The following is a 7,505-nucleotide window of genomic DNA, read 5'->3' on the forward strand; positions in this document are numbered from 1 at the left end:
GTTTGTACAACTAACATGTAGTTTATTGAAATTGAATACAATGCAACCCACATCATTTAATGGCGAACACATTTGTGATCAGTCAGTGTTCCTGTATGTCCCTCTGCTGCCACACTGAAGGAACATGAGTCACACGGTACAGTAAAGGATCAGTGTGCTGCGGCTCAAGAGCTGTCAGATGGCTGATCATTCGGATGTATTCCAGGATGGACTATTAGAAAGACAACTATTGCTCCAGTCTAACAGCAGGCTGTGAAGACATGGTGTTACCTTTGTGGCCTTCACTTTGCTGTCAGACACCCCAGACTCCATGGGCAAAAACTGTCATTTTACCTTGCAGGAACACAGGAGTAATTGTTCTATAAATGCATCAGTCGGTTAGTTAGTTTGTGTTATTGTGTGACTTTCGTGACTCAACTGACCCTGAAAAACAACAAATTCAGACAGAATTAAAAACAATGCAATTGATGCACTGGTAAATCAGCAACTTCTACACTCCAATGCAAAGTAATATTACATCTTTTGTCAATGCAGTCTGGTGGTTTTGAAGAAAGCATTTAACAGATTTGGTTCCCCGGTTGAAAAGGACTTGGTAAATATAAAGATAATGATATGAATTTGACAGGTCAACATTTACTGTAGGGGAAACATTGACTATGGATACGTAGGCCTTCTCCATACAACCCCTCTGATGCTTTTGTTAGGCTTCACGTGAAGTGACTGGAGATGAGAACCCGCTACGCAAGCACTTAGACAGAAACAGTGGTGAAGTGTCAACAAATAGGCTTTATTTGACCACGGCACAGGCAAGGTGCAGACGAGGAGCTCAGAGAAGGGAGACGAGGAGCAGGACAGACCAGGGGGAGGCTGGACGTGGCAGGCAGAGCGGCAGGTGTGTGTGGATCTGGAACAGGAAAGAAGCAGGGTTAGAAAGGAATATCCTCTCACTAGGAGCATCAAAAAAGTTACTAGGAAAAATGCTAGTAGGCCTGGACGATAGTTTACCACTGAAGAATAAACGAAGAACTGGCGAAGACTGAGGATGGGAACCAGGGTTTTAAGCAGGTGCAGGTGAGTAGTGGCAATCAATGAGATGAACAACAGCAGCGGAGGTGAGTTGGCGGGAATCAGAATGTAGGTCAGCCACGCCCAGCCAGGAAGACAGACACACAAAAACAGAAGCGGAAAAGAAGGAGGGAGCACTGTAGATCCTCACACTTTTAGTTGCATTTTGAAAAATGCTCATCACTGATTTTTAGCAATTTCAATATGTCCTCAATTAACTTGGTGTCATGTTTACCAGTTGATGACTTAAACTATGGATATAAGACTCAGAACAGTGCAAATCTCCATCAGACACGTCTTCTTCCCCTCCGAAACAAAGAAGAGATGAATCTCCCTAAATTGGGGGGTGTGGCTCAGTGCGCTGATCTTCGGATCAGAGGGGCACAGGTTCAAACACCAACTGCAGTCAGCATGTCGTTGTGTCCCTGAGACACTTCACCCCAAATTGCTCCTGTGGGGATTGCCCACTGTACTGAATGTATGTAAGTCGCTTTGGATAAAAGCGTCTAACAAGTGACATGTAATGTAATGTAATGTAATGTAATGTAATGTAATGTCCCTACAGGCTCCCTTACAGCCAAGATGGTGATGAAGAATAAAAAAGGGGATATTTTATCCTGCCTAACATTAGTGGATTATAACATATTGGGGTTGCAGTTAGATGAGATAGCAGGTGCTCAAATGCGGAATTAATTAAATTGCAGATTCTTCTGCAAAATGAGATCAAACCTGCCTATGTTTGTCGGGTGTTAAACCACGACAAGATACACACACACAACACAACACATTATCTCCCTATAGGATTACGCATTGTGAAGATAATGAATCAAAATGATGATTAAATAGGTAGGTGCTTTGGAAAGTTGCCCAAACTGGTGATTTGTGACACTTTAGCTGATGATATGGGGTTTTCACAACAGTTGACTGCTAATAATTGACAAAAACGAGTGTGTGTTGAGTCTGAAAATCCTATTCCTGAACCATTTTCACCCTCCCCTACCATAACCTGTTCGCAGTTAGTTTTTGCAGCACTGCCTTTATTGATTTCAAATGATCTAGTTTTGAATCAGCGTCTCCTAACTATGCAGAAAAACATTCCTTCTAGATACATTTCGCCCAACATGAGCTGTCGCACCCTGACACTGGCAAACTGAGACTTGTATAAATGTCAAGAGAGATGTGTCCTCCTTTTGTTCGCTGCAGAATTTGCCAGCAGCTCATTTCCTCCAGGAGCACATTAACAAAGCAGTTAATTCTATCATTAATTAAAAGGAATCACAATTCAGTGAACACTTCAAATTAATCTTTAGAGATTTGCTCTCACTCAATGCTCCCATTCTATTTCCTTTGTCTCTTCGAAGAAATTGCAGCTCGAGAGGCATGTTGTTTTTTCCCCTCGTCATTTATGTCAGTCTGGTTCTGTGTAGCTCCGTTAGCAAAGCATGTCGCCAGCACTGCCAGGTTTTACAGTGTGATTGCAAAGGGATCCAGCCATGCAACACATGAATACACTCGTAGCATTAGCAGGGTGCTAACAGGAGGCAACGTTTTTGTATAATAAAGGGGAAATACTAAATAAAATGATTTTAAGTGGATGGTTCGAGTTTTTGAAGTGGGGTTTAATGAGGTTCTTATTCAGCAACACAGAAGAATACATATCAGCTTAATAGTTCACTGTAATTACATTATATTCTCTGCTTTACTTTGCTGTCAGACACCAGACTCCATCGACAAATACAGTGTTTTTATATCGCAGGAACACTGCACTAACCGCAACTTCTACACTCCAATGCAAAGTAAAATTACGTCTTTTGTCAATGCAGTTGTTTTGAAGAAAGTGTAAATAACAGATTTGGTTCCCTGGTTGCAATGGACTGTGTGATTATACCGGATATGAATGTAGTGTGTCTAAATATGCTATGCATTTCACATAACTCTATTACGTGAGTTGAAAGCAATAATATTAAGTTGAACCCTAATTTTTTTTTTATTTGAACTTAAAATTATTTCTTTCAACTAACCTAATACAGTAATCTGTTGACATAAAACATTTAATTAAAGTCAACATTTCAGTTTCTTCAGTGTGTAGGTAACACACTGACTATGGAGTCCCTCATACAACCTTCTTCAAACCATCCTTACTATCCCTTTAATTTGAATTAATTACATTTATCTTGCCGTACATTTGTATCTACATGTCGCTACATTAAATAAAGCGCCTGAGTTCACGTGAACTTCATCCGAAAGGCAATGTTTTTGTACTGAATCCCACATCTCATCTAGAATCCTGCAGTGAAATATTTTCTCAGCAGCAGAGTGCGATGTGGCCGTTGGCCTCGGTGAGCTGTTTATCTCTCTTGTCACTGGAGTTGTGTTATAAATACCCTGCGCTCGGTGTCTCCACAGTAAGGAGCCACTTGGAGGGTGATAAGGTGCTAATTAGCAACAGTTAGCAGAAGTAAAAAAAAAAAACACATGAGCAGAATGAAGCACATCTCTCCGTTGCCGCTGAGCGTTCTCCTCCGCTCGCACACACCGCATCCCCTTTATTAACACTGTGTACAAGAAACTCTCTGTTTTCTTCCTTCCAGGCAAGCCAGGTCTGACAAATGAAGGCTGTGGAGTCATTAGATTAAGATAAGAACTTATCTTTTACTCTGAGACAGACTTTTATCTATTCTATTTTTTTCTCTCCCATCTCCTTGGTTCCCTCTCCCCCCTCATTCACTGTGAGATTGTTAGAGTAATTGGGATGTTATGTGACCGGAGAGGCCAGATAAGTTTTTAACCCTGTCATGGATTAACCTTTCATGTCGGAGGTAGGTCAGGGAATGTGCAGAGGAGACATGTAAAGACTCATTTAAGGGGATCTTGATGTATTATTGTTGGAATAAGGCATGTTTCTGTGCAGGTACATGTGCAGGGAGGTCTGGATATGACTCCTGTATGCTGTCAGGGGTTATTAAAGCATGACGTGTATTCTCTTAGGGTCGCTGAGCAAGACTGCTGTGGTGTCTTCATCTCCGACTACATCGCTTAGAAACGTTCAACCAGGTTCTCATCACAGAGCTATTTTAAATGACCTTTTAAAGTTAATCACAGCCGAGCCCTGTTCAGTTTAAAGAGAGTATGCGTCAAGAAGGGGAATAAAAGCTCAATATCTTTCATAATATAATCCGCAGCAGGATAATTAGGTCTCTGAACATCAAATCAACAATCACCATCAGGCTCTCTGCTTTGTCTCAGAGCTGTGTTTGCATTTGACCCAATCTCTCAGGCTTCTGTGTGCTTTGTGCGTTATTAATATCTAAGAGAAATATCACAGCCCCGAGCCGCATGATTAGAGCTGTGAGTTTGATTATACTTCAAAGCAGAACATGTAAAAAGCACCTGAAATAAACGAGTTAGACCCTTATGACAGTGCATAGCTATGATGCCAGTGTTTATAATCCTTTTGTTTTAAAGGTCATTGCACCACCTCGTTGATATCTAGACGTTTCTTTGAAGCACTAATTGTGTCTACATTCTTGACCACTTTGTCAGACATCTCCGCAATAGAGCTGAGATCCAGAGGAGTGTGTGCTGCTTGTTTACTGCGATCCAGATAACAAGGACAAGTCTGTGAAATAACGAAGGCCGGGCTGATGCGGAAAACACTATATTTTCCATTTGAATGGTTAAGCGTGGAAGCCGGAGGAAAGATAGCTTGAAAAATGTAACTAAAGGATCGGATTCAGTGGGATCCAAATGGCAAGGGTAGCTGTTGGGCACGCTGACGTTGCTTTGATGTGAGCTATAACTAGCTTTAAGCCGGGCTCCGGCATCATGGCTGCACCCTGACTGATGCAGGGTTCCTCTCTGATGATGCCACTTTGTCGTGCCAGCCAACTGCACCTTTAATTTCAAATTCTCTAATGTCTCAGATGGGTTGACATTAAAAGGCCTGGGTCATTAGTGTATTGTAGTGTTTGCCCACAACTGTGTGAGCCAGACTGTCATCTCTTGGAAGTTTGTCATATTCATCAATGCCCTGCATAATGGGATGAGATACTATTTACATATTGGATCAAAATTGCCAGAGGAGAGCATTAATTATTGAGAATGTGACAGAATCAAAAGAGCAGCTTTTTTCCTCTTCATAGTTTGTTGTCTGTGCACAGACTGAGAGCCGCTCTACGCCCAGTAAACACAATTATCTCAATTTTAAAGACATTGCAGGCTTTTTTTGAGCGGACATGCTCGACACACAAAGGCCGCGGCGTCTTCTGTCAGCAGAGTAAAATGAAGGTCTGCCCTTCATGCACAGCAGGGTGTAAGAAGAGTGAGAGGACAGCCTCTGGAGAGACACCTACTGTAAAGATCTGCTCTGTTTGGGACTCAGAATAATAGAAAGTGCATCATATTGATCTGTGACATTGAGCGCCAATCTTGTAGCAACTTGATTAATCAAAGTGAAGCCGAGTGCTAACGAGAGAGGGACACAGCAGCAGGTAGCACAGCTTCCCTACTGCACATTCTCCTATTAACACATGCATTACAGACGCTCAATGACATTATGTAGCCTGTGAGAGAAAAACAAAACCTCCACTTGTGTTTCTATTGTACAATATAGAACACAGTTTTGAATTATAAGTGTGAATGTAAATGATTATACAGTTATAATGTTTTTTAATAATAATATAAATGCTGAATAAATAACATGATTTGTTTAGCAAAAGCAACAAATCCTGCAATACTGTACAATAATCACTTTTATGTGAAAAACATACATTTTTAGAAATGTCCCAACATTTTTATAATGTCTCAACACCATAACATGTTACTTATTTCCTTTTCTTTAAATTGCTGCTACTCATTTTTAGCCATAGATGTGAACCTGTTTGTCTTTATTTGTATTCTCGTACCAATGTGTGCTTTTCTTCTCTATATTTAATAAGTTAGCTTACTTGTTATTATTGCTTGCCTTTTTCAACGCGCTATGCCACTTCTGCTGTAACACTGTAAATGCCCCCGCTGCAGGACTAATAGAGGGATTCTGATTCTGAATTACAATCACTGTAAATATACTTATTAGGAAGATAAAGATAGGGATAGAATGTCATAAATGATAATTAATATGATGAAAAATATAACAAAATATGTTTGGAATAAAGATGAAGTGGATTGTAAAAGATAATCAAGCCGACCTAAAGTGCTACTTGCAGTGATACATTATGAACTGGTGAAGTCACACCTGACTCTGTCGCTGCAGACTGAAACTTTTTGGATTAAACTGTAATTATTAAATGTGTATGCACTTCCCCTTTGGGGTATCATTAAAATCTCATCTTGATCTTATCTTTTTTATCATAATCTTAAAATCTGTTTGAATATGTTGTAACCTGCTTTTCCCCTGATGCAGCAAATGGTCGATTTTATGCTCAATACCAGTGGTCCTAAAATATATAAATATAAGGTTAAAGCATGCCATTGGTTTCTTTTGAACACGTCTCACACCAGACGTGTGTTCAAACACAGCAATAATGGTCCATAATGACGTTTGTTTTACAGCACTGCCTCAGTATATACAGTGAAGTATATGCAGGCAGTGGAGACTTGAAAATGCAGACGGATACATTTTACTGCATCCTCCCCGTCCACAGTGTCATCCCCTTAAGCTGCCAACAGAGTGTAGGGGGGTGAATTCATGAGGGTCTTCTGTAATAGGCTGGCACACACACGGCACAGCCTGTGGACCCTTACAGGCTGCTCAGGCTGGGCTTGGCATTGCTTTTGGCAGCTATGTGGTTATGTGCTCCACACATTCTTCCTGAAAAAGGAAAGTTTTAACTAGCTGGTCTTACGGCTCCTTTATAAATGAGGAAGCCGCTGGCACAAAGAGATCTACATGTTCATTTGGTATATTAAGAGAGACACACAGTTAAAGAGTGTTCATTACAATTGTAAATGTCTGCCCTGGGGCCCTTAGCCCGGCGCTAGATTACACGAGGTCTGCGCTCACGGACAGCGCCTGGCATCTGATTGAGGGTCCAGTGCAGCTAATTAATTTCATTAGAAAGTGAAGTCATCTTCTAGCAGGAATTAATATTTGGAGCGTCATGTTGCTAATTTATTTCCAGATTTAATTAGCTCAGAGAAGAAATGTTGCTTGGGCAAGAGGACTTTTTAATTATCAGCTTGGATAAATTTGAAAATGTTGATGCCTTAGGGTTGAGTTAATTAAAACCTGCATTATTTTAACTTTAATTAGCTCCCATCTTTGTTTTTCCTCACCATATGGCCATGTCCTGTAGTCAAATTTAGTTAATTAAGCTAATTAAGCTAATCATTTTAATTACTCAAGACAATGTGATTGGATAGAGGATGACTACAAGTTTATAGCCAAGTACTTGTTTTTCATTAAGTTGAAGGGACAGAGTTATTTCTGATTGCAGTTGGCA

The sequence above is a fragment of the Trematomus bernacchii genome, unplaced genomic scaffold, assembly GCF_902827165.1.
Source record: "Trematomus bernacchii unplaced genomic scaffold, fTreBer1.1, whole genome shotgun sequence".
Lineage (NCBI taxonomy): Eukaryota > Metazoa > Chordata > Actinopteri > Perciformes > Nototheniidae > Trematomus > Trematomus bernacchii.